The sequence below is a fragment of the Cervus canadensis genome, chromosome 10 (assembly GCF_019320065.1).
Source record: "Cervus canadensis isolate Bull #8, Minnesota chromosome 10, ASM1932006v1, whole genome shotgun sequence".
Taxonomy (NCBI): Eukaryota; Metazoa; Chordata; class Mammalia; order Artiodactyla; family Cervidae; genus Cervus; species Cervus canadensis.
Genome location: NC_057395.1, coordinates 70,057,525 through 70,079,707, shown reverse-complemented (window position 1 = coordinate 70,079,707; position 22,183 = coordinate 70,057,525). Strand labels below are relative to the sequence as shown.

Sequence of the window (22,183 nt, the reverse complement as noted above, 5' to 3'; positions counted from 1 at the left end):
ACTGACCCTTTTGAGTTGAGCCCCCAAGAAGGTTCCTCCTGCTTGGTGGTGTTGGAGCCAATAGAACAAGACTGAGTTCATTCAGCAGCAAAGGAAAGCTTTATTCTCAATCTAAGAATGGAGACGTTTTGAGTTCACGCTCTAGAGCAGGAGTCCCAAACCTTTGGGATCTAATGCCGATGATCTGAGGTGGAGCTGATGTAATAATAATAGAAGTAAAATGCACAATAAATGTGCTTGAATCATCCTGAAACCATCCCCTCCCTCTGCCAGTCCGTGGAAAAATTGTCTTCCATGAAACTGGCCCCTGGTGCCAATGAGTTTGAGGACCACTGCTTGAGCACGTGCTCTTCCCAAAAGGCCAGTGGTGGGGCTGCTTTATAGGGTTCCTGTCAGTGGGGCCGTGGGGAGGGGGGTGGAATTCTCGTGGGTCAGGTGCAGCTGTGATGGTCATGGCTCCAGATCTGGGTGTAGCATGCAGCCTACTGCCGCCATCTTGAATTGAGGTCGTGTGCAGCATCTCTGCTCATGGCCCACTGCCACCATATTGAACTGAAGCATGTGCACAATGCTTCTGCACATGGTCTGCCGTCACCACCTTGCCTTGCAGTGACATGTATGTGCAGGGCTTCTACATAGATGGCACACCCAGGCGATGTGCTGTTAGGTGCAGCCTTTTCACTCGAGGGACTCTGGTCAGAAGGGTCCGGTGCAGGCCTCTGCTTGTGCCCCACTGTGAGCAGGTGAAACTAGACTAAGTGTAAAGGAAAAGAAACCCCGAAAGGTTAGACTTTGTTTTTATTTTTTAGATGTGGATCCTCTAGAGTAATCTGAAGCTCTTGGCTCTAGTTTTATTGCCCCCTTTCTTTGTTCTCTGTTTCACAGGATGCTGTCCTCCCGGACAGGGCCAGAGCCCTATTCATACACGTGGGAGGGGTAGGTGCTGTGCCCGTTGTACTCATCAGTGGTGAGGCAGCGCAGCATGAAGTGGCCCAGGTCGTGTTTGGAGATGACCCTCGAGGGCCCTCGTCCATCCAGGGTCACTGTGTAGGCCCCAGTCAATGGGTGGTCTCCTATATGTGGTGGCATCACGGCCACGTACTTCAGGCCCGACTGCTGGAGTACCTTGTGCATCCGGACATGGTCATCAGTCACATCCTGCAGTCTTGGGGGCACCTTGGAAGGGTCCCACAGTAGGAAGGCCGAGGTGCAGGCCACAACCTTGTCCACGCCATGGGCCTTCATGGCCGCCACGATGTTCTGGGCACCCTCAGACATCATTGTGGTAGGACTGAGGTCATTGCGGGTGCCCAGCAGCACGACGACAGAATCTTGCCCAGCCACAGTCTTGTCCATGTCAGCCGGCTCCCGGACGTCACCCACCACCACGTGGGCCGGCTGGGGCCCCTGAGGGCAGCCTGGAGGGGTCCCGCACCAGCACCGTCACCTCATAGCCTGCTTGCACCGCCTGCGCCAGCGTGGTGAGCCCGGTGTTGCCGGTGGCGCCGAAAAGGGCAATCTTCTTGACGACCATGCCGCGGAGTCACAGGACACGCGGGAACCGACTGGCTGCCTGTTCCCCTCGCGTCCTTTCCTAGAGGGCTAGACTTTGTTTTATTTTATGAGCTTCCCTGGTGACTCAGCTGCCCGCAATGCTGGAGACCTGGTTCTGTTCCTGGGTTGGGACGATCCCTGGAGAAGGGAACGGCTACCCACTCTAGTATTCTGGCCTGGAGAATTCCATGGATGGAGGAGCCTGGCAGTCTATAGTCCGTGGGGTCGCAAAGAGTTGGCCACGATTAAACGATTTTCACTTTCTTTATTTTATTACCCCAATTCTATTTTTATCTCCTTGGAGTTGCTAATGGGTTTTGCTGGTGACAGAAGAGCTTAGAAGGGTCGAAATGATGCAAAACTCTAAGACACAGTCTCCAGGACATTGTGTCCTCAGTGAGGAAGGTCCCCTGTGTTCTTTTTACGGGGAAGAAGCAAATAGAACGTAAACTTGGAAATCAGAGTGATCTGAGTTGGAATGACTGTTCCACCAGTGACGAGCAGTCTGCTCTGAGGTCTGCTTGGTAACCTCTGGACCAAGGTCAGGACTTCCCAGAGAATGAGGAGAGATGGGGCAGAGAGCAGAACTGGCAATTCCCACGCTGCAGGGGGTGGACAGAGGGCCAGGAGCTTGATGAGGAGATAGAGCCTTATCCAGGCATGTGCCCTGGGGGTGCCCCTTCTTTCCAGTTTCTATGATTTCTTCCTGTCCTTTGCCTGGGGTACCACCCAGGTCTCAGAATTCTGTTTGTGTCTCCAGACCTGGCTCCAGGCTATGCATCTAGAGAGACTAATGCAGTGGAGCCACATGTAATTTTGCATTTAACACCCCTCTTCCTCAATCAAATATAAGCTCCATCAGGCCAAGAATCAACTTTCCTGTTCAGAGCTTTGCGTCCTCCAGCCTTAGAACCAGCCCTGACAGCCAATATGCCTTCATTTAATATTGAATAAGTAAGTTTACAGAAGATTGAAACATGAGCTACTTGGAAACAGGATTAAAGGAAACAGAAAATCAGATATGGCTGAAATACAGGCTTTGGTTCAAAGCACTGTGTACCCTGTGGGTTTAAGGAGGCCTGGGTTCTGGGCCTGCTGCGTCAGTGCCTAGCTGTGTGGCCTGGAGTCAATTGCTTAGCCTCACTGGGCCCCATTGACCTTGCGCATACAACGAGGGGCCCTGAGTGTCACCCCCCTCCCATGCTTCTAACAGCGTGCGCATTCTGTGAGGCAGTTCTGCTGCTGCATAATTTGTTGTATTATCGGGGACTTCAAGAAACAGGAACTAGGAAAATCTAAAATGTACGTGGAAGTGAGGTAAGACAGGGTTAGCCAGAGCAGATGGAGCATGCAAGCCTGTGGGCCACCAGGCCACCCACTAGTTATCATTCCAAACTTTGAACATTTAATCTCATTTTTCTTTGCTGCGTAGAGGCGGCAATTAGAAGAAAAAGTGCATTTAACACCCATGATGAATGAAACAATTATCTGATTTTGACCATTTCAAGCAAAATGTCAGCCTTCCAAGCTCGATTTTCAAGACTTTGGACTAAACAGTTAGGCTTTGCAGTATGGAAAATAATAACAGAGAGCTTATTTGCTTGAATTGAAGGACTGTTTTCCTGCGTTGGAAATGAAACATCAGTAACCTCTGCTCTTAATTCTCTGAATAGTTGATGTTTGGAAAGGCTACTCAAAATGTACACAGAATTCAGAGGTGGCCCAGCCAGAGGGACACCTTAAACCAAGCTGTTTAGTTTCGGTATGGCTCTGATTTTCCGTAACCTAGAAGATGAAGGTAATGTGATTGGAGGATGTGGAGGTGAAACGAGATAACACGAGAACACGGAACAGATGCATGGTTCAGGGGCACGTGGTCAGCGCTCTCTGTGGCCCCTGTGCCTCCTTCCTGTGCTGTCTCAGCTCGGGCTCACCGTGGGGGGTGGGTGTTAACCTGTTTCTACTGAAGGAATAACGGAGGTCTTATCAGGCCTGAGATCTGTGTGTGCGCGTGTGTGCATGCGTGTGCTGTGACACTGTCACTCCAGCTGGCCTTTGAAACCCTTTTAGGCCCTTTGTACTAAGGGTCGCTGTCAGAGGTCCCTTGTCCAATGTGCTTTCCTGGTCCTTGAATGGCTGGGCCTGGTCATTTTCCCCTGGCTGGGGGTGGGAGAGCGCTCATGAAGGCACATTTGCCCGTGTCAAGAGAGCCATACCCCAGAGGGGAAGATGGTCTGACTGTAGGGAAGGGACAGGACAGGGGTGGGGGAGGCACACCCTGTGGACTAGAGCACCTTGGCCAGGTGCCTGGACCCACTTCCTGAACCCACTTCAGCTCTGGAATCTTCTGACGCTGCAGTTCCTCCCTAGCCCCTCTTCCCTGCCTCACGGGGAGCTGGGGAGGTGGGCTGGACCCCAGGAGATGCCCCACCTTGCCAAAGCAACCGCTTATGCCTGCAATCTAGGTTTTATGTGGTCTTCCCTATGCCACTCAGATCCCTTAGGGCATAACCAGCTCTTCTTGTTTCTCTTCTCCAGTTTGTTATAATTAGGGGGTGGAAGACGAGATGAGGGTCTGGCCATCACTGACCTATCTACTACTTTCATCTTGCTTAGGAAATGAGGTTAACAGATCTGTAAGCTTTTAGGGCTGAGTCCTGTTGATCAGTTGTAAAATTAGTCATTAATTCATTAGTATTTATGACCTGAAGTCTGAGCATCACTTGGGCTCAGCTTCTGCTTTCAAGGGGATGAGAGCATCCTCTGGGAGTGATCCTCAGACACGAGGCTGGACTGTGCTTTCCCGCTTTCATGTCTAGATAGCCCCAAATGGGGTGTACCAGGATTGGCCCTTCAATAGAGATGTGAACCTTGAAAGTCAGCGTTCTGCAAGGGTAGATTCAAGGAAATAAGTCTTCGCAGTGATCACAGATGCTGTGGGCACGTCAGATTTGAACCATTTTAAGAGCATGCCCACTTCACTTCTGCCAGCATAACTGTAGGGTTTCAGGCTTTGCCAGAGCTCAGGTACTGCCATGTGGCACCATAGACAAAGCAGGGGGGTTCCTATCTTGGGTATCCAGGTTTGAACTTCACTTCTGCTGTTCACCAACCTATTACCATGGATGACTGAGGACCTCTCTGAATCTCAGTCTCTTCTTCTGTGACATAGGAATGGAAGTACATGTCTGCCTCACCTTATTACTATAAAAAGCAATCAAGATAGTGGAGGTGAACCTGCTTCGTGAGTTCAGTGTCTCTCTAAGGGTTAGTTGTTGTCACTATTATTGTGACCTGTTGAACAGCTGGCCTGATGAACAAGCTTCCTGTTGCAAAGATATAGATTTTTCTCTGCTAAAAAGACCACCCCTGTTTACCCAACCCAGCCCTTCTAGGGCAGATTAGAACTGTTGTGGCTATAAACCCAGCCGATATGGGCTGTAATATAGTAAATTATCACTTGTTTTGCAGTCTTGACGAGAAAAATAAATGCAATTACACTCATGAATGTTGAAAAATGAAGCAAAGCAATGTGGATCGGCACATTTGAGGTGCTTTTCCAAATGAAAAGCTGTGTACAATGAATGCTAATGGGCTTCCTCCCTGCCACTCTTGGCATGTGGTGCTGTGTGATCTTTCTGAATTAAGGGAGCAGCTGTGCCAAGTGCCCCAGCCACAGGAGAGGCGGCCCTGGGCGGCCTCCACAGTAGGAGACCCAGCGGGCGGACTCCAGCGTCCAGACCCAGAATAGACCCAGCTTCCTAAAGCAGGTACCTGAGGGCTCTCGGTGACACTTCTCCACTTGTAGGACCTAGCATCTCTCTGCAGGTTTCCTGTTGCTCTGCGCAGCACACTTCACATCAAGCACCTACTGCGTGCCAGGCTTGATGCTGGTAGCGTAGAGATGGATTGCGCATGTCCTGCCCCTCCTGACCCACCTCCTCTGTCACCAGGCGTGACGGGCATGAGCTAGCCCTGTGCTGACTGGGACAGTGGCCAGCAGCCACATGGGGCTATTGAGTCCTTGAAATATGGCCAGTCCAAACTGAGATGTGCTCTAGGTGTAAAATGCACCTGTGTGTGTTACTCAGTCATGTCTGACTCTGTGACCCCATGGACTGTAGCCTGCCAGGCTCTTCCTTCCATGGAATTCTCCAGGCAAGAATACTGGAGTGGATTGCTGTTTCCTTCTTCCTGACCCAGTGATTGAACCTGGATCTCCTGCATTGCAGGCAGATTCTTTACCATCTGAGCCACCATGGAAACCTGTAAAATGCATACCACATCTCAAAAATGTATCATATATATATATGTATGTATATACACATGTATATGTAAATATATATGTATATATTATGTATATGTATATAATAAATATGTATATATATACACACATTTATAGGTATAGTGTATATATACACACATGCAGTCTTATTAATATTTTACATTGTTTAAATGTTGAAGAGATACTATCTTAGGTATATTGGGTTACATAAAACACTTTAAAGATAAATCTCACCTATTTATTTTTACCTTTCCTTTTACTGTGGCTACTAAAAGCTTAAAATTACAGCACCGTGACTTGCACTGTATTTCTGTCTGGCATCAGTGATCTGGTTCCTGCCTGCCTTTTTGTTCGTGTCCTCTATTGCATCCTCTTTCCTGATGCCCCTTCTGCCAGTTTATCAGCCTCACCAGGCTCCTTCATGCCTCAGGACGTTTGCACTTGCTGCTCTCACTTTCTGGAAGGCTCTTCCCCAGTGCTTTCTCAACTTAAATGTCACCTTTTGTGATAAATGTTCTCTCCTTTCTAAATACAACCCCTCTGTTACTCTTGGTCAGACACTCTTTCTTAGTCACTATTGTAATATTAAGTATTTTATTATTAAATAATTGTCTTTGTATTTGTTTTCTGAAGAGAACTTCAGGGGCAGAGAGCTCATCTGTCTTTCTCCCCCTGTCCTAATCTCAGTGCCTACCACAGCAATTAGCACATAGTAGAGACTCAGTTTTTAATTGAATAGATAAATGAATGACTGAATGTTTAAATGTCACAAAGAAAGATATTTTGACCATTTTGAGATGTTGTGAAGACATTTGAAAATACTTAATAATGGGTCCTAATTTATCAGTCCATTAAGGGAAGATATGGGTGAGATGTGCATGGCATATGAAGGGCTTGATGAAGAGTTTGATGAAATAGGTGTGAGGTCAGGATTAAGGGAATCAACAAGACATGGTGACAAGCCCAGGGGCTGACCACTGTAGGAAGGGGCTTGACCACTGTAGTAAGTTGTTCCTACCCCTCAGACGAAGAGCAATGGTTGTGAATGGTGTTACAAGACAGCGTGACAGGCTATAGAAGAACATGACCACCACCAAAATTCATTCCTCTCACTCTCTGGTCTTCTGCCAGTACTTGCTATTTGTCAGCTCAGCCAGAAGCAGGGGATGAGGGAGGCTGGAAGATGCAGATCACGGAAGTCAGACACTCAGAGAACAGAGTAGGGTGGGGACAGATCTGGATTGGGGATGGAGTGCACAGAGAATAACTGTCATCCTGAAAAGTCATGTAAAGTGATTTTATTAATGTGCTAGAGCATGTTTATTCCAAATCAACAACCCTTATCCTAAAAATGTAAGGATGCATGTGAATACTATCACATTCATTCAGGGATTTCTAGGAGCAGAATTGGAAGTATAATTATGGAAAAAAAAGATAAAGTTATTATTCACAAAGGATATTATTAACTACCCAAAACCCAAGAGAAATAAGTGAAACACCATTAGTACCCTTTAAAAGCCCAGTAAGGTGACTAGGTAGGGAATAAATATACAAAATCAACAATTTCCTAAATGTTAACAATAACTGGCTTGAAAACATAAAGGGATTAATTCTATAAAGCACCCAAAATAGAAAAGGCAAAGAAATTGAGAGGTACTACAAAGAGTTTTTAGAAGGAAGCCATTTCTTGGATGTGAACACTTGATATTTTTAATGCTTGTCAGTTTAATTTGAAATATATAATATGAATTATTGAGTTGGCCCAAAAGTTTCTTCAGGTTTTTCTGTAAGATGTTGTGGGGAAAACCTGAATGAACTTGTTGGTCAACTCAATCTAATACAGATTTATAAGCAAATGTTATAAAATGATTTTAAGGTTTATTTGGGAAAATTGTCACAGATCATGAAGCAGATATTAAAAGTGAATAATGGGGGGGGGGGCTTAGCAACTCCTTCTAAGGTTTAGAAAAGTATCCTGGAATCAAAACCAACTAAATTAAAGCCCAAATGTCATATAGCAGTCCAATAAGAGGTAAATGGAAGAAAATATTTTTCAAAAAGGAGTGTGTGTGTGTGTGTGTGTGTGTGTGTGTGTGTGTGTATGCTAAGATAAACTTAACATTTCCAGTTAATGAAACAAGTCATGGTGAAATTATAATGATAACTCACCAGGGAAGGATGTGGATCAGTTGAGTTAGGGTCTTACTTCATATTATATACCAAAATATATTTTAGATAATAACACATTCCAGTTAAGTATAAAAATTTGAAAGCATCCAGGACATGTGACACATATGTAAATCTTTAATCTTTGAGAGTAGGACAGTTTTCTGATGTTACCATTAAAGGTAGAAGCAATGCAGAAAAATATTTATGTATTTGTTCCTAAATACCATTAAAAAGATTAGAAGATTCACAGCAAACTGAATTCTGATATTTGCAATACACATACACACACAAAACAAATGATTGATATTATTAATATTGAAAGAGCTCTTCCAAATCAATGAGAATGACATAAGATCCGTTAGACATATGTTCACTCTTGGTGAGACTTCTGAGAAGCAGGCAGGTATGAGTGCAAGTTACACTATTTAGGGAAGACAACTTAATATCTGCTGGAGATATAAAGTGCACATATAAAGTGTGCATATCTTCTCATTAGACATTTTTATTTTTGAGACTGTATTCCGGGGAAATAGTAAGAGATAAATGTAAAGTGAAACATTCTGGGTGTATGACCTATGACACTTAACCTCCTGGATTGTCCATTTCTCCATTTGTAATACAATAAGATAAATAAGCTTCTTTGCAATATGGCTATGAGAGGCATTTGAAATGATTGCCCTGGAAAAGCCTTGGTGCTATGGAATTGTGGGAAAATAGTGTGCATTTGTGGTTAATTTTGGCTGTTGGATTTTCCTGTCTTCCTCTCCTCCTCCCAGCCCCTTGGATACCATCTACTGGGGCACCTACTCTTGCTGTTTCAGCTCAAGAAGAGCAAAAAAGAGAGAGCTCTGGACCTTTGCTCAAGTTAAGCAGGGCTACTCTGAGTATCGATTCTCAGCTTAGCACAATGAACATTTAGTTAATACCAGCCACACAGCACAGGATTTGTGGCAGACTGGGGGTAAAAAAAGACTCCTTGACCACAGTTTAGATTCCTCTGATCCCTTTTCTCAACTAGGCCTTGACATTATCCCCCACTTCCTACCTCCATCTTGTTTTGACCTGCCTAGCCCAACTTTAGTAAGAATCCTGCTAAGCCAATATAGTGAGAATCCCTCCATCCCTTGATATCTGATCACCCTTGATACCTGATCAAGTTCTTCATCCCTCACCATTGATATCTGATCACCCTGGCTTGCCATTGGCAAGAATCCTATTAAGTCACTTTAGCGAGATTTCTTCCCTCTTCTTGATGTCTCCTCTTAGTAAATTTTCACCCTTTGACCCCCTCACTCTGCTTCTTGGCTATAAATCCCCACTGTCTTCACTGTATTCACAGTTGAGCCTGATCTTGCTCTCCATTGCCATTTTTCTTATTGCAATACTTTTATTTTTATTTTTTTAGAAGAATAAAAATATTTATTTTTGAATATGTGTATGTGTTTCAAAAAGATTCCGAGGACACCTATGAACATATTTATAATAACACAGGGTAAAAACATACAGAGGTTGAAAAATTAGGTAAAGAGTAAAAGTGGGAATGGAATTCTTTTTTTTTTTTTTAATTTTTTATTATTATTATTATTATTATTTTTGTCATACATTGATAAGAATCAGCCATAGATTTACACGTATTCCCCATCCCGATCCCCCCTCCCACCTCCCTCTCCACCCGATTCCTCTGGGTCTTCCCAGTGCACCAGGCCCGAGCACTTGTCTCATGCATCCCACCTGGGCTGGTGATTTGTTTCACCATAGATAATATACATGCTGTTCTTTCGAAACATCCCACCCTCACCTTCTCCCATAGAGTTCAAAAGTCTGTTCTGTACTTCTGTGTCTCTTTTTCTGTTTTGCATATAGGGTTATCATTACCATCTTTCTAAATTCCATATATATGTGTTAGTATGCTGTAATGTTCTTTATCTTTCTGGCTTACTTCACTCTGTATAATGGGCTCCAGTTTCATCCATCTCATTAGGACTGATTCAAATGAATTCTTTTTGACAGCTGAGTAATTTTCCATGGTGTATATGTACCACAAGCTTTCCTTATCCATTCATCTGCTGATGGGCATCTATGGTTGCTTCATGTCCTGGCTATTATAAACAGTGCTGCGATGAAACATTGGGGTGCACGTGTCTCTTTCAGATCTGGTTTCCCTCAGTGTGTATGCCCAGAAGTGGTATTGCTGGGTCATATGGCAGTTCTATTTCCAGTTTTTTAAGGAATCTCCACACTGTTTTCCATAGTGGCTGTACTAGTTTGCATTCCCACCAACAGTGTAAGAGGGTTCCTTTTTCTCCACACCCTCTCCAGCATTTATTGCTTGTAGACTTTTGGATAGCAGCCATCCTGACTGGCGTGTAATGGTACCTCATTGTGGTTTTGATTTGCATTTCTCTGATAATGAGTGATGTTGAGCATCTTTTCATGTGTTTGGTAGCCATCTGTATGTCTTCTTTGGAGAAATGTCTGTTTAGTTCTTTGGCCCATTTTTTGATTGGGTCATTTATTTTTCTGGAATTGAGCTGCAGGAGTTGCTTGTATTTTTTTGAGATTAATCCTTTGTCTGTTGCTTCGTTTGCTATTATTTTCTCCCAATCTGAGGGTGGGGTCTTTTCAACCTTACTTATAGTTCTTTGTAGTTGGCAAAGAGCTTTTAAAGTTTCCATTAGGTCCCATTTGTTTATTTTTGCTTTTATTTCCAATATTCTGGGAGGTGGGTCATAGAGGATCCTGCTGTGATTTATGTTGGAGAGTGTTTTGCCTATGTTCTCCTCTGGAGTTTTATAGTTTCTGGTCTTACATTTAGATCTTTAATCCATTTTGAGTTTATTTTTGTGTATGGTGTTAGAAAGTGTTCTAGTTTCATTCTTTTACAAGTGGTTGACCAGTTTTCCCAGCACCACTTGTTAAAGAGGTTGTCTTTTTTCCATTGTATATCCTTGCCTCCTTTGTCAAAGATAAGGTGTCCATAGTTTCGTGGATTTATCTCTGGGCTTTCTATTCTGTTCCATTGGTCTATATTTCTGTCTTTGTGCCAGTACCATACTGTCTTGATGACTGTGGCTTTGTAGTAGAGGCCCTGAAGGTCAAAGGCAAAAGGGTTTGATTCTCCAGTTCTCATTCTTCTTTCTCAAGATTACTTTGGCTATTCGAGGTTTTTGTAATTTCCATACAATTGTGAAATTTTTGGTCTAGTTCGTGAAAATACCGTTGGTCTTGATAGGGAATTGCCATTGAATCTATAGATTGCTTTGGGTAGAATAGCCATTTTGACAATATTGATTCTTCCAATCCATGAACACGGTATGTTTCTCCATCTGTTTGTGTCCTCTTTGATTTCTTTCATCAGTGTTTTATAGTTTTCTATGTATAGGTCTTTTGTTTTTTTAGGTAGATATACTCCTAAGTATTTTATTCTTTTTGTTGCAATGGTGAATGGTATTGTTTCCTTAATTTCTCTTTCTGTTTTTTCATTGTTAGTATATAGGAATGCAAGGGATTTCTGTGTGTTAATTTTATATCCTGCAACTTTACTATATTCATTGATTAGCTCTAGTAATTTTCTGGTAGAGTCTTTAGGGTTTTCTATGTAGAGGATCATGTCATCTGCAAACAGTGAGAGTTTCACTTCTTCTTTTCCTATCTGGATTCCTTTTACTTCTTTTTCTGCTCTGATTGTTGTGGCCAAACTTCCAACACTATGTTGAATAGTAGTGGTGAGAGTGGGCACCCTTGTCTTGTTGCTGATTTCAGGGGAAATGCTTTCAATTTTTCACCATTGAGGGTGATGCTTGCTGTGGGTTTGTCATATATAGCTTTTATTATGTTGAGGTATGTTCCTTCTATTCCTGCTTTTTGGAGAGTTTAATCATAAATGAGTGTTGAATTTTGTCAAAGGGCTTTTCTAACTGCATCTATTGAGATAATCATATGGGTTTTTTATCTTTCAATTTTTATGTGGTGTAATTACATTTGATTGATTTGGCGGAATATTGAAGAATCCTTGCATTCCTGGGATAAAGCCCACTTGGTCGTGGTGTATGATTTTTTTAATATGTTGTTGGATTCTGTTTGCTAGAATTTTGTTAAGGATTTTTGCATCTATGTTCATCAGTGATATTGGCCTGTAGTTTTCTTTTTTTGTGGCATCTTTGTCTGGTTTTGGAATTAAGGTGATGGTGGCCTCATAGAATGAGTTTGGAAGTTTACCTTCATCTGCAATTTTCTGGAAGAGTTTGAGTAAGGTAGGTGTTAGCTCTTCTCTAAATTTTTGGTAGAATTCAGCTGTGAAGCCATCTGGTCCTGGGCTTTTGTTTGCTGGAAGATTTTTGATTACAGTTTCGATTTCCTTGCCTGTGATGGGTCTGTTAAAATCTTCTATTTCTTCCTGGTTCAGTTTTGGAAAGTTATACTTTTCTAAGAATTTGTCCATTTCATCCAAGTTGTCCATTTTATTGGCATAGAGCTGCTGGTGGTAGTCTCTTATGATCCTTTGTATTTCAGTGTTGTCTGTTGTGATCTCTCCATTTTCATTTCTAATTTTGTTAATTTGGTTCTTCTCTGTTTCTTAATGAGTCTTGCTAATGGTTTGTCAATTTTGTTTATTTTTTCAAAAAACCAGCTTTTAGCTTTGTTGATTTTTGCTATGGTCTCTTTAGTTTCTTTTGCATTTATTTCTGCCCTGATTTTTTTTAAAGAATTCTTTCCTTCTCCCCTGGGGTTCTTCATTTCTTCCTTCTCTAATGCTTTAGTGTAGAGTTGGTTATTATTTGGGCCTTTTTTTTCTTGTTTTTCTTGATGTGACCTGTAATGCTATAACTTCCCCTTAGCAATATCGCTTTACAGTGTCCCATAGGTTTGGGTTGTTGTGTTTTCCATTTTCATTCACTTTCTATAACAATATTTTGATTTTCTTTTTGATTTCTTCTATGATGTTGGTTTTTATCAGAAGCTGTTATTTAGCCTTCCATTATGTTTGAATTTTTAACAATTTTTTTCTCTGTAATTGAGATCTAATCTTACTGCACTGTGGTCAGGAAAGATGACTGGAATGATTTCAATTTTTTTGAATTTACCAAGACTAGATTTATGGCCCAGGATGTGATCTATTCTGGAGAAGGTTCCGTGTGCACTTGAGAAAAAGGTGAAGTTGATTGTTTTGGGGTGAAATGTCCTATAGATATCAATTAGGTCTAGCTGGTCCATTGTGTCATTTAAAGTTTGTGTTTCCTTGTTAATTTTCTGTGTAGTTGATCTATCCATAGTTGTGAGTGGGTATTAAAGTCCTCGCCACTATTATTGTGTACTATTAATTTCTCTTTCATATCGTTAGTGTTTGCCGTACATATTGCGGGTGCTCTATGTTGGGTGCATGTATAATTTATAATTGTTATATCTTCTTCTTGATTGATCCTTTGATCATTATTAGTGTCTCTTCGTCTCTTTTCAACATCTTTTATTTGAAAGTCTATTTTATCTGTTATGAGTATTGCAACTCCTGCTTTCTTTTGTTCTCTGTTTGCATGAAATTTTTTTTTCCAGCCATTCACTTTTAGTCTGTATGTGTCTCTTGTTTTGAGGTGGGTCTCTTGTAGACAGCATATATAGGGGTCTTGTTTTTGTATCCATTCAGCCAATCTTTGTCTTTTGGTTGGGGCATTCAACCCATTTACATTTAAGGTAATTATTGATAGGTGTGGTTCCGTTGCCATTTACTTTGTTGTTTTGGGTTCACGTTTATACAACCTTTCTGCATTTCCTGTCTAGAGAAGATCCTTTAGCATTTGTTGAAGAGCTGTTTGGTGTGCTGATTCTCTCGTTTGCTTATCTGTACTTTTGAATTCTCCTCATATCTGAACTGAAATCCCCTTGCTTGGGATACAGTAATCTAGGTTGTAGGTTATTCTCTTTCATTACTTTCAGTACGTCCTGCCATTCCCTTCTGGCCTGGAGGGTTTCTATTGATAGATCAGCTGTTATCCTTATGGGAATCCCTTGGTGTGTTATTTGTTGTTTTTCCCTTGCTGCTTTTAATATTTGTTCTTTGTGTTTGATCTTTGTTAATTTGATTAATATGTGTCTTGGGGTGTTTCGCCTTGGGTTTATCCTGTTTGGGACTCTCTGGGTTTCTTGGATTTGGGTGGCTATTTCCTTTCCCATTTTAGGGAAGTTTTCAGCTATTATCTCCTCGAGTATTTTCTCATGGCCTTTCTTTTGTCTTCTTCTTCTGGAACTCCTATGATTCGATGTTGGGGCCACAGAGGTCCCTGAGGTTGTCCTCATTTCTTTTGATCTTTTTTTCTTTTTTCCTCTCTGCTTCATTTATTTCCACCATTTTATCTTCTACCTCACTTATCCTATCTTCTGCCTCCGTTATTCTACTCTTGGTTCCCTCCAAAGTGTTTTTGATCTCATTCATTGCATTATTTCATTTTTAATTGACTCTTTTTTATTTCTTCTAGGTCTTTATTAAACATTTCTTGTATCTTTTCAATCTTTGTCTCCAGGCTATTTATCTGTAACTCCATTTTGTTTTCAAGATTTTGGATCATTTTTATTATCATTATTCTAAATTCTTTTTCAGGTAGATTCCCTATCTCCTCCTCTTTTGTTTGACTTGGTGGGCATTTTTCATGTTCCTTTACCTGTTGGGTATTTCTTTGCCTCTTCATCTTGTTTAGATTGCTGTGTCTGGAGTGGGCTTTCTGTATTCTGGAGGTCTGTGGTTCCTTTTTGTTGTGGAGGATTTACCCCGTGGGTGGGGTTAGACGATTGGCTTGTCAAGGTTTCCTGGTTAGGGAAGCTTGCGTCAGTGTTCTGGTGTGTGGGAATTTGATTTCTTCTCTTTGGAGAGCAATGGAGTGCCCAGTAATGAGTTTTGAGATGGGTCTATGTGTTAGGTGTGTCCTTGGGCAGCCTGTATGTTGACGTTCATGGCTCTGTTCCTGCTTTGCTGGAGAATTTGCTTGGTATGTCTTGCTCTAAAACTTATTGGCTCTTGGGTGGTGGTTGATTTCAGTGTAGGTATGGAGGCTTTTGGACGGTCACTTATTACTTAAAGTTTCATGTAGTCAGGAGTTTTCTGGTGTTCTCAGGTTTTGGGCTTAAGTCTCCTGCCTCTGGATTTTAGTTTTATTCTTCCTGTAGTCTCAGGACTTCTCCAACTATACAGCACTGATAAGAAAACTTCTAGGTTAATGGCGAAAAGATTCTCCCCCGTTAGGGACACCCAGAGAGGTTCACAGAGTTACATGAAGAAGGGGAGAGGGAGGAGGGAGATAGAGATGAGCAGGAGGAGAAAAAGGGGGACTCAAGAGGAGAGAGACAGATCTACGCAGCTGTCTGTTCCCAGAGTGTTCTCCGTAGCCCAGTCACCTACAAAGATTCACAGAATTGGATTGGGAAGAGAAGGGGAAAGGAGGAAATAGAGGTGTTCTGAGGTAGAAAACAGAGAGTCAAGATTGGGAGAGAATAATCTTCGGTTTAAAAATAGGGCTTCTCTTTTTTTTTTTTTGTAAGGTTATAGTGTATTGAAAATGAAAATTAAGGAGTAGTAGAGGAGTACTAGAGGACTTTAAAAGAAATAAGAGAAAAAGAAAAATAGAAAATAGAAGAGAAAAAGGAAAGAAAAAAAAGAAGAGAAAAAAAAGAAAAGAAAAAAAGAAAAAAAAAATTTTTTTTCCCTAATTAAAAAAATCGTAAAAATCTATGGAAATGAAAGTTAAGGAGTAATGGGGGAGTAATAGGGAATTTTAAAGGAAAATAAAAGAGAAAAAATAAAAAAGAAAAATAATAAAAAAGAAAAAAAAGAGAGAAAAAAGTAAAATTATATCTAGTAGTTTCTCTGGAGCTGTTGCAGTCAGTGTGGGTTCGGCTCAGTTTCAGATAGCTCCTCGTTCCAGCTTACACTTCTCGATATCTACAGGCCCCTTCCGGTGTAGTCGGTGTTTTCTAGAGGGATTTTAATCTGTTGCACCAGTCCCTTCTGAGGCGGTTCCCTTCGTTTATTTGGCTTCTGTTTGCAGGTCTCTTCAGAGCCTCATTTCCGCCCTGACAGAGGCGGGCAGAGGTGGACTCTTATTCAGGTAGCTAGTTCTGTCGCTCTGCGGGGCAGGGAGGGGCTGGCGCTGCAGGGAGGGGCTGGCGCTGCAGGGATGGGCTGGCGCTGTGGGGACGGGCTTGCGCCCTGGGGACGGGCTGGCGCTGCCGGGAGGGGCCAACGCCGCTTTCTCAGTCTTCGCTGCTCAGGCTCCCGGCTGTTCTATATGGAGCGCGGCCCGCGCTGCGCGAGGTTCCAGCCCTCGGGTGTTCCACAAAAGCGCGGAACGAAAAGCTGCGCCCGCTCTCTGTGCCTTCCCCGTCAGAGCGGTCCAGGCAGCCAGGGGCTTGGTGGGCGCACTCTCCCCAGGTGTGGCGCGCCCACTCCCTTCCACGGACCCAGTTTCAGTTTCCGCTGGCGCCAGTCTGGTGCGCGCGCCTTCCGCCCTCCGCGTCCCCAGCCCCAGTCCCCGCCCGCGCCGGTCGGGTGCCTGCGCCCTGTGTCTCGCCGCGACCTTCCCCTCCCCCCTGCCTCCTGCCTCCGGCGGGGCTGGGCCGGTCCGCAGCCTGCGAGCTCTTCTCTGGATTTTCTCGGTCTCTGTTCTGCGAACGGCCGGCAGTGTGTTCGGGCCGGTTAATTTACTCTCTCTCCTTTGGTCTCCCACAGTTCAAGTTGGCACCTCACAGAAGCTCCCTCCGATTGTCCTCAGGGCACTCAGGCCCGGACCCTACTCCAAGCAATGCCGCCTAAGACTCCCTTCCCAGGACGGATCTCCGTCCTTAGCTCTTTTGTCTCACTTTTAATCTTTTATATTTTGTCCTACTTCCTTTCGAAGACAATGGGCTGCTTTTCTGGGCGCCTGATGACCTCAGCTAGCGATCAGAAGTTGTTCTGTGAAGTTTGCTCTGCGTTCAGTTATTCTTTTGATGAATTTGTCGTAGAGAAAGTGGTCTGCCCGTCCTACTCCTCCGCCATCTTGGCTCCTCCTCTGTAATACTTTTAAATAAATTCTTCCCTACAGTTTTAACAAGTGTCAAAGTAAAATTTTCTTTAACAGTGGTTACCATGGTGAGTAAATCCCAGCCTGCCCAAAGGGAGCTTTGAGTCTAATGGGTGGACAGATAGGCAGACCTGTGATCAGCTGTGTGGAACAGGAGCTCATTCATTCAACACATATGGACTGAGGTCCTGTAATAGGTCAGGGACTGGGTACCACTGTGACTGAGATGTTCCAGCTCCTGCCTTCATGAAACCTATAGTCTGATAAGATGGGTAGATGATAAAAACAAATGTCAAAGGAAAAAGTGCAGAGAGAGGGCAGGTTCCTGGTTCCTAGGGTTGTGGAGGAAGAGGGGGCAGCTCAGGTGAACAAGAAAAGCTTCCTGCAAGAGAAGGCATCTGAACTAGTTTCCAATAAGTTTAACCTTTGCTTGTGGGCTATGGTGTCCACAGATTCAGAGACTTGTATAACCACCTTTGTGAATAAGTATGATGTTGGATGGCTCCAGAGCTAACCTACAGTGTGCAGACTGTGGGAAAGATGACGGCTGAGGTTTCCAGAGGCAGCCCAGCTGAGAGGAGACACGGACAGAGAGAGATTATCCTAATAGGATTTCACAAACACCACTTAGCAGTCTCTGAGCTCGAGGGAAAAATAGTTATGAGCTGAGGGTGGAGAAATAGCCAAGAATCTGGCAACTCTGCGAAGGCTTGGAGAGAAAAGCTGACAGCCAACAGACAGAACAAGATGATGCTTGCAGAAAGGTTAAAAGAATAGACAGGAGAGGAAAAAAGTACACTGAGAGATACGGATGGAAACAGAAGCACATTATTATAACTTGGGAACATGCACTGAGATCATTCCAGCTCTGAGAAGGAGCAGAGCCCCATCACCGGATCGGGGAACTCCTGGAATGAGGTGTGGGCAGTGGAAAGTCAGAACTGGCAAAAAGGAAGCATATGTGAATGTAAAACACCATAGGCAGAAATGGGATAACTAAATCCTAATCCCTCCTCTTTGCAGATGTTAACTAAGACCCAGAGAAAGGACATGAATTATCCAGTTACTCAGTATAGAAAGTGGAAGAGCTGGGAAATTGGAACCGTGTTCATTGTTGATGGGATTGTGAAGTGTGAAGCTTCTTGGCAGCTCCTCAAGAAGTTAAATGTAGGGTTACCGTTATGACCCAGTGATCCCAAGTCTAGGCACACACCCCAAGGAATTGAGAACAGACTCTCAGACTTGATCGACTGTGGGTGTTCTGTCTACGAGTCCAGCGCTCATCCCCTTACACCCCAGCTGCTCCTTCCGTCTTCCATTCTCTCTCCCTCGCTTATCCTCTCCTTCTCTCCCTTCTCTCCCTTCTCTTTCCTCTGCTTTATATGGGGAGAGTGAGGTTCTGAGTTGCTCTAACACTTACCAAATAAATACATGACCTTGGTTTCACTGTCCCGTCATTGCCTAGGACCAAATGTGTGTTCTTCCATCCCTGATAGTGTGTACATTGTTCACACACTTTATGGGCACATGTTCAGCAACTGCAGGTCTGGTAATGATGGGGGACAGCCCCCTCCCAAACATGCAGAGTCATGTTCTCTCACCTTTTAATTGCTTGTCTCAAAGAGTTAACAGTCTCTTTAATTTTCTTGGAATTATGAACCAGTTGTCTATGTATCCTGGAGTACTTCTTCTTCTAGAGTCAGTCTTTAAAAAAACCCAACTATCTTTGTATGTATAACTGACCTTTGGGAGGGACACAATATTTTTTTAAGTCTTACCTGGTTTTCTTTCCCCTTGACTAGATATTGAAATGGGGCCAGTTCCATTACGGTGTTATTTGATCCACATTGGGAAGGCTGTGTTTGTTTTGCTTCTTCCTGTTTATTTGAGCACAGTTGGACCTCTCCTCTTATGAGAGACAAAATTGATGTGGACTTGGAAAAGCCACTGGGAGCCTAGTCTCTAGTCCCTGTCTCTGAGTTTATCCAGAGTCTTACATGAGGTCCAGCTTCTGGAGGTGGAGGGGGTCCCTGAAAGCTGCTATTTGGTGTTTTTTTTTAATTAGAGTATAGTTTCTTTACAGTGTTGTACTAGCTTCTGTTGTACAACAACATGAACCAACCACAAGTATACATACATCCCCTCCCTCGTGAGCCTCCCTCCCAAACCCCATCCCACCTCTCTAGGTCATCACGGAGCACTGAGCCGAGCTCCCCGTGCTGCCGAGCAGGTCCCCACCGGCTGTCTGTCTTCCAATGGTAGTGCATATATGTCAGCGCTGTTCTCAGAGTTTGTCCTGCCTTCTCCTTCCCACTCAGGGCTCCGTGTCCACAGGCCATTTTCTACGTGTCTGTTCCTGCCCTGCAAATAGGTTCATCAGCACCATTTTTCTAGATTTTATACATATGCGTTAATACAGGATATTTGTTTTTCTGACTTATTTCACTCTACATTCATCCACATCACTTCAAATGACCCCGTTTTGTTCATTTTTATGGCTGAGTAATATTTCTATTTGTTTTTGAGTCAGCTACTTTCATGAGAGGTTTTTCTATTTCATGGGCTTTTGTTTTTTATTTTTCTAGGCCTCTTTCCCCCCATTTGAGCCCTGGTGTGAGATAACTAGGTTTCTGCCTGACAGGTAGTACTCAGGTAGGATTTGAGGAAGGAGGTAAATCCATAGTGGGGAAAATAAACTCAGCAGAGATATTCCGTGGTTTGGAAATACTTTCCAATGCATCCGTTTCAAATTGGGAGCTGTCATTGAGTTTTCATGTATATCCAACACTTTTCCTCTCCAATAACACTATCCCTTTAATGAAGGGGAAAATGGACATGGATTCTCCTTTTGTTTTGAACCAAGATGACACTTAAAATCTATGCCATGAAGCTAGGACTCTTCTGTGTTTCAGCATTCATAGTTTCATTGTTTATTATTTGTTCTTTTCCCTTTCTGTTCATTTCCATCAACTTTAGACATGGAACTTCTGTGAAATGGTATTCAAGCCACCATATTTTCTAGAAGACCTGGTATTTTTCCACTCTGCCATGCTGTGATTATGAATATCCACTTGCACAGCTAGTATGACATATTCTTGTTGGAAAAGGTTTTCAATGACCACATTCACTGAAATGGCCTATTTATATGTCTAGTACATTATGTTTGCTTAAGAGTAGAAGAGCAGCAAACAAAAGACCCAGTTCCAAGTTGCCAGAAGATTCTGCAAGGCCCCTGCTAACACTCTACCCTGTGTTTTTATCACAAGTTGTCCCAAATAGTCTCAGTGGTGAGTGCTTTTTAGCTGGGCAGTGAGGTTAGGTTTTTCAGAAGATAATTTCTTTGTTTTCATTTGAAGATCTTAATTTTTTTTGATGGTGTCGTTGCTGTTGTTGGTACTGGTATAAATGATCTAATTTAGTTTACTTCCTTGTAAAGAAGGTGATCCCTTGCCCAGCTGCTGCTCTGGGCAGAGAGGGAGCAGGCAGGCTTGGAGGTGACATCTGAACTTTATCAGACCTACCGTGGTTTATGCTGATGATCAGTGCTTAGAGACTTCAGAAACTTTCCCCCAGTGATTGTTTTAACTACCATATTGCTTCCTAAGCAGCAAAGTGTCCTCATGAGTCTCTATCTGTGGATCGTTGAGGAAGGGGAGAGGCACAGTGAAGGTGGGATGATCCTTCTGGCAGGTCTGTTCCGTTGCTTCAAGGCGTCATGTGATGGGTGAAAGGCACGTTCAAATGGTAGTGTTAGGAAGGGTCTCCTCTCTTCTGTCACTGTCTGCCTAGGCGAGCTTCACGGTATGGATTCTGAAGGGTAGCAGGTGCAGAAGGGTTAAGTAGTTCTTGATTCAACCCTGGCTGTACCGGCCTGGTTTGTTTGCTTTGTCCAGTTGGGCAGAGTTGCTGAGTCTTAGCCTGTTCACACGTGGTTGAAGACAGCCAGGTGCCTCCAGGATCAGTGTGTCTCATACCTTTGTGTATTCTCAGCACCTAGCAAGGTACCTCATAGAGTAGGCTTGATAAGTATTTGCCAAATGGATGCATGAATGCTGCAAAGGAAACAAATACATACTTAGAGGAGGGAAGATGGAATGTCACCATCGCATCTCCCAAGGCTTCCTCTCCAGACAAGCACTGTTTGGGCGTAAGGGATTCAAAGTTGTGCTGTGACAAAGGAATTGTGAGCAGTGATGGTGCAGCTTGCTTCCCCAGTTCTACTTCCTGTGCTTTGATTTGGCTGGAAAGGATTTGTGGTCACTTACCTAGATAGGTACATGACTGAGAATAGGAGGTCTATTTTTCTGCCTAGTCCTATCTAGATTTACTCAATCTCAGGCCTGGTCTCCGGGGATATATGACTCAGCTGTATTTTAGGAGCCCATCCCTGAAGATTGTAGGGGTTGAAATCAGCCTTCTGGCTCATTCCTGGCATGCACTCATTCTTGGGTTCACCTGAACTACAATCTCCCTTCGTTGAAAACTGTATTATTCCTATTTTTTTTTTTGTGAGACTTCTGCCTCACTTGCCCTGGCTAAGACTTTGATTCCTGAATCCAACAACAACAACAAAAAAAACCTCAGGGCTGAGCCATGTGAGGCAGGAGGCATTGTTATTGTTGAATTCATCTTGCTGTTTCAGACCAAAGGATGCTTGAGATTCAAATTCCTTTGCAGTTGTCTTGAAACTCACAAATCTGTGGATGGTTTCCCCATCATCCAGGATCTGGTTCTTAGCATCCCTATCTGCTGATCCTTGATTTGAACCTCTGCTGTCCAGCTCTGTCACTGCTTTGACTCCTCCAGTGTCCTGGCAGCCTGGGTGCAATCTGTGTTTGTCATATTCTCCTGGTCCCTTACATTGAGCTTGTGTCCACTCCCTGAGATATCCAGTCTTTCCAGTGGGCTTCCCCAGTGCAACCGACTTCCAGTCATCTTCCCCATCTAACCATGAGTTAGTATGAATCTCATCTAAGCCTCCTGAACCAGAAGATGCTGGAATCCATGTTGAGAGGTCATGTGAGGGGTTTTGTGAAGTAGAGTAGGCTTGTAGGCAGGCCATGATGGGAATAGAATCCATGGGTGAAAGACATGCATCAGAATAAGCCAGTGGAGAAAAATCCTCAAA

General features: G+C 43.4%; 1 protein-coding gene and 1 pseudogene across 12 annotated transcripts in view; one reads left to right on the top strand and one right to left on the bottom strand.

Moving 5' to 3' along the window:
- The window catches only part of PTPRT (protein tyrosine phosphatase receptor type T), a 1,113,287-nt gene that overhangs the window by 348,585 nt on the left and 742,519 nt on the right, over positions 1–22,183 (top strand). The window lies entirely within an intron of this gene.
- LOC122448501 lies at positions 820–1,539 on the bottom strand (annotated as a pseudogene).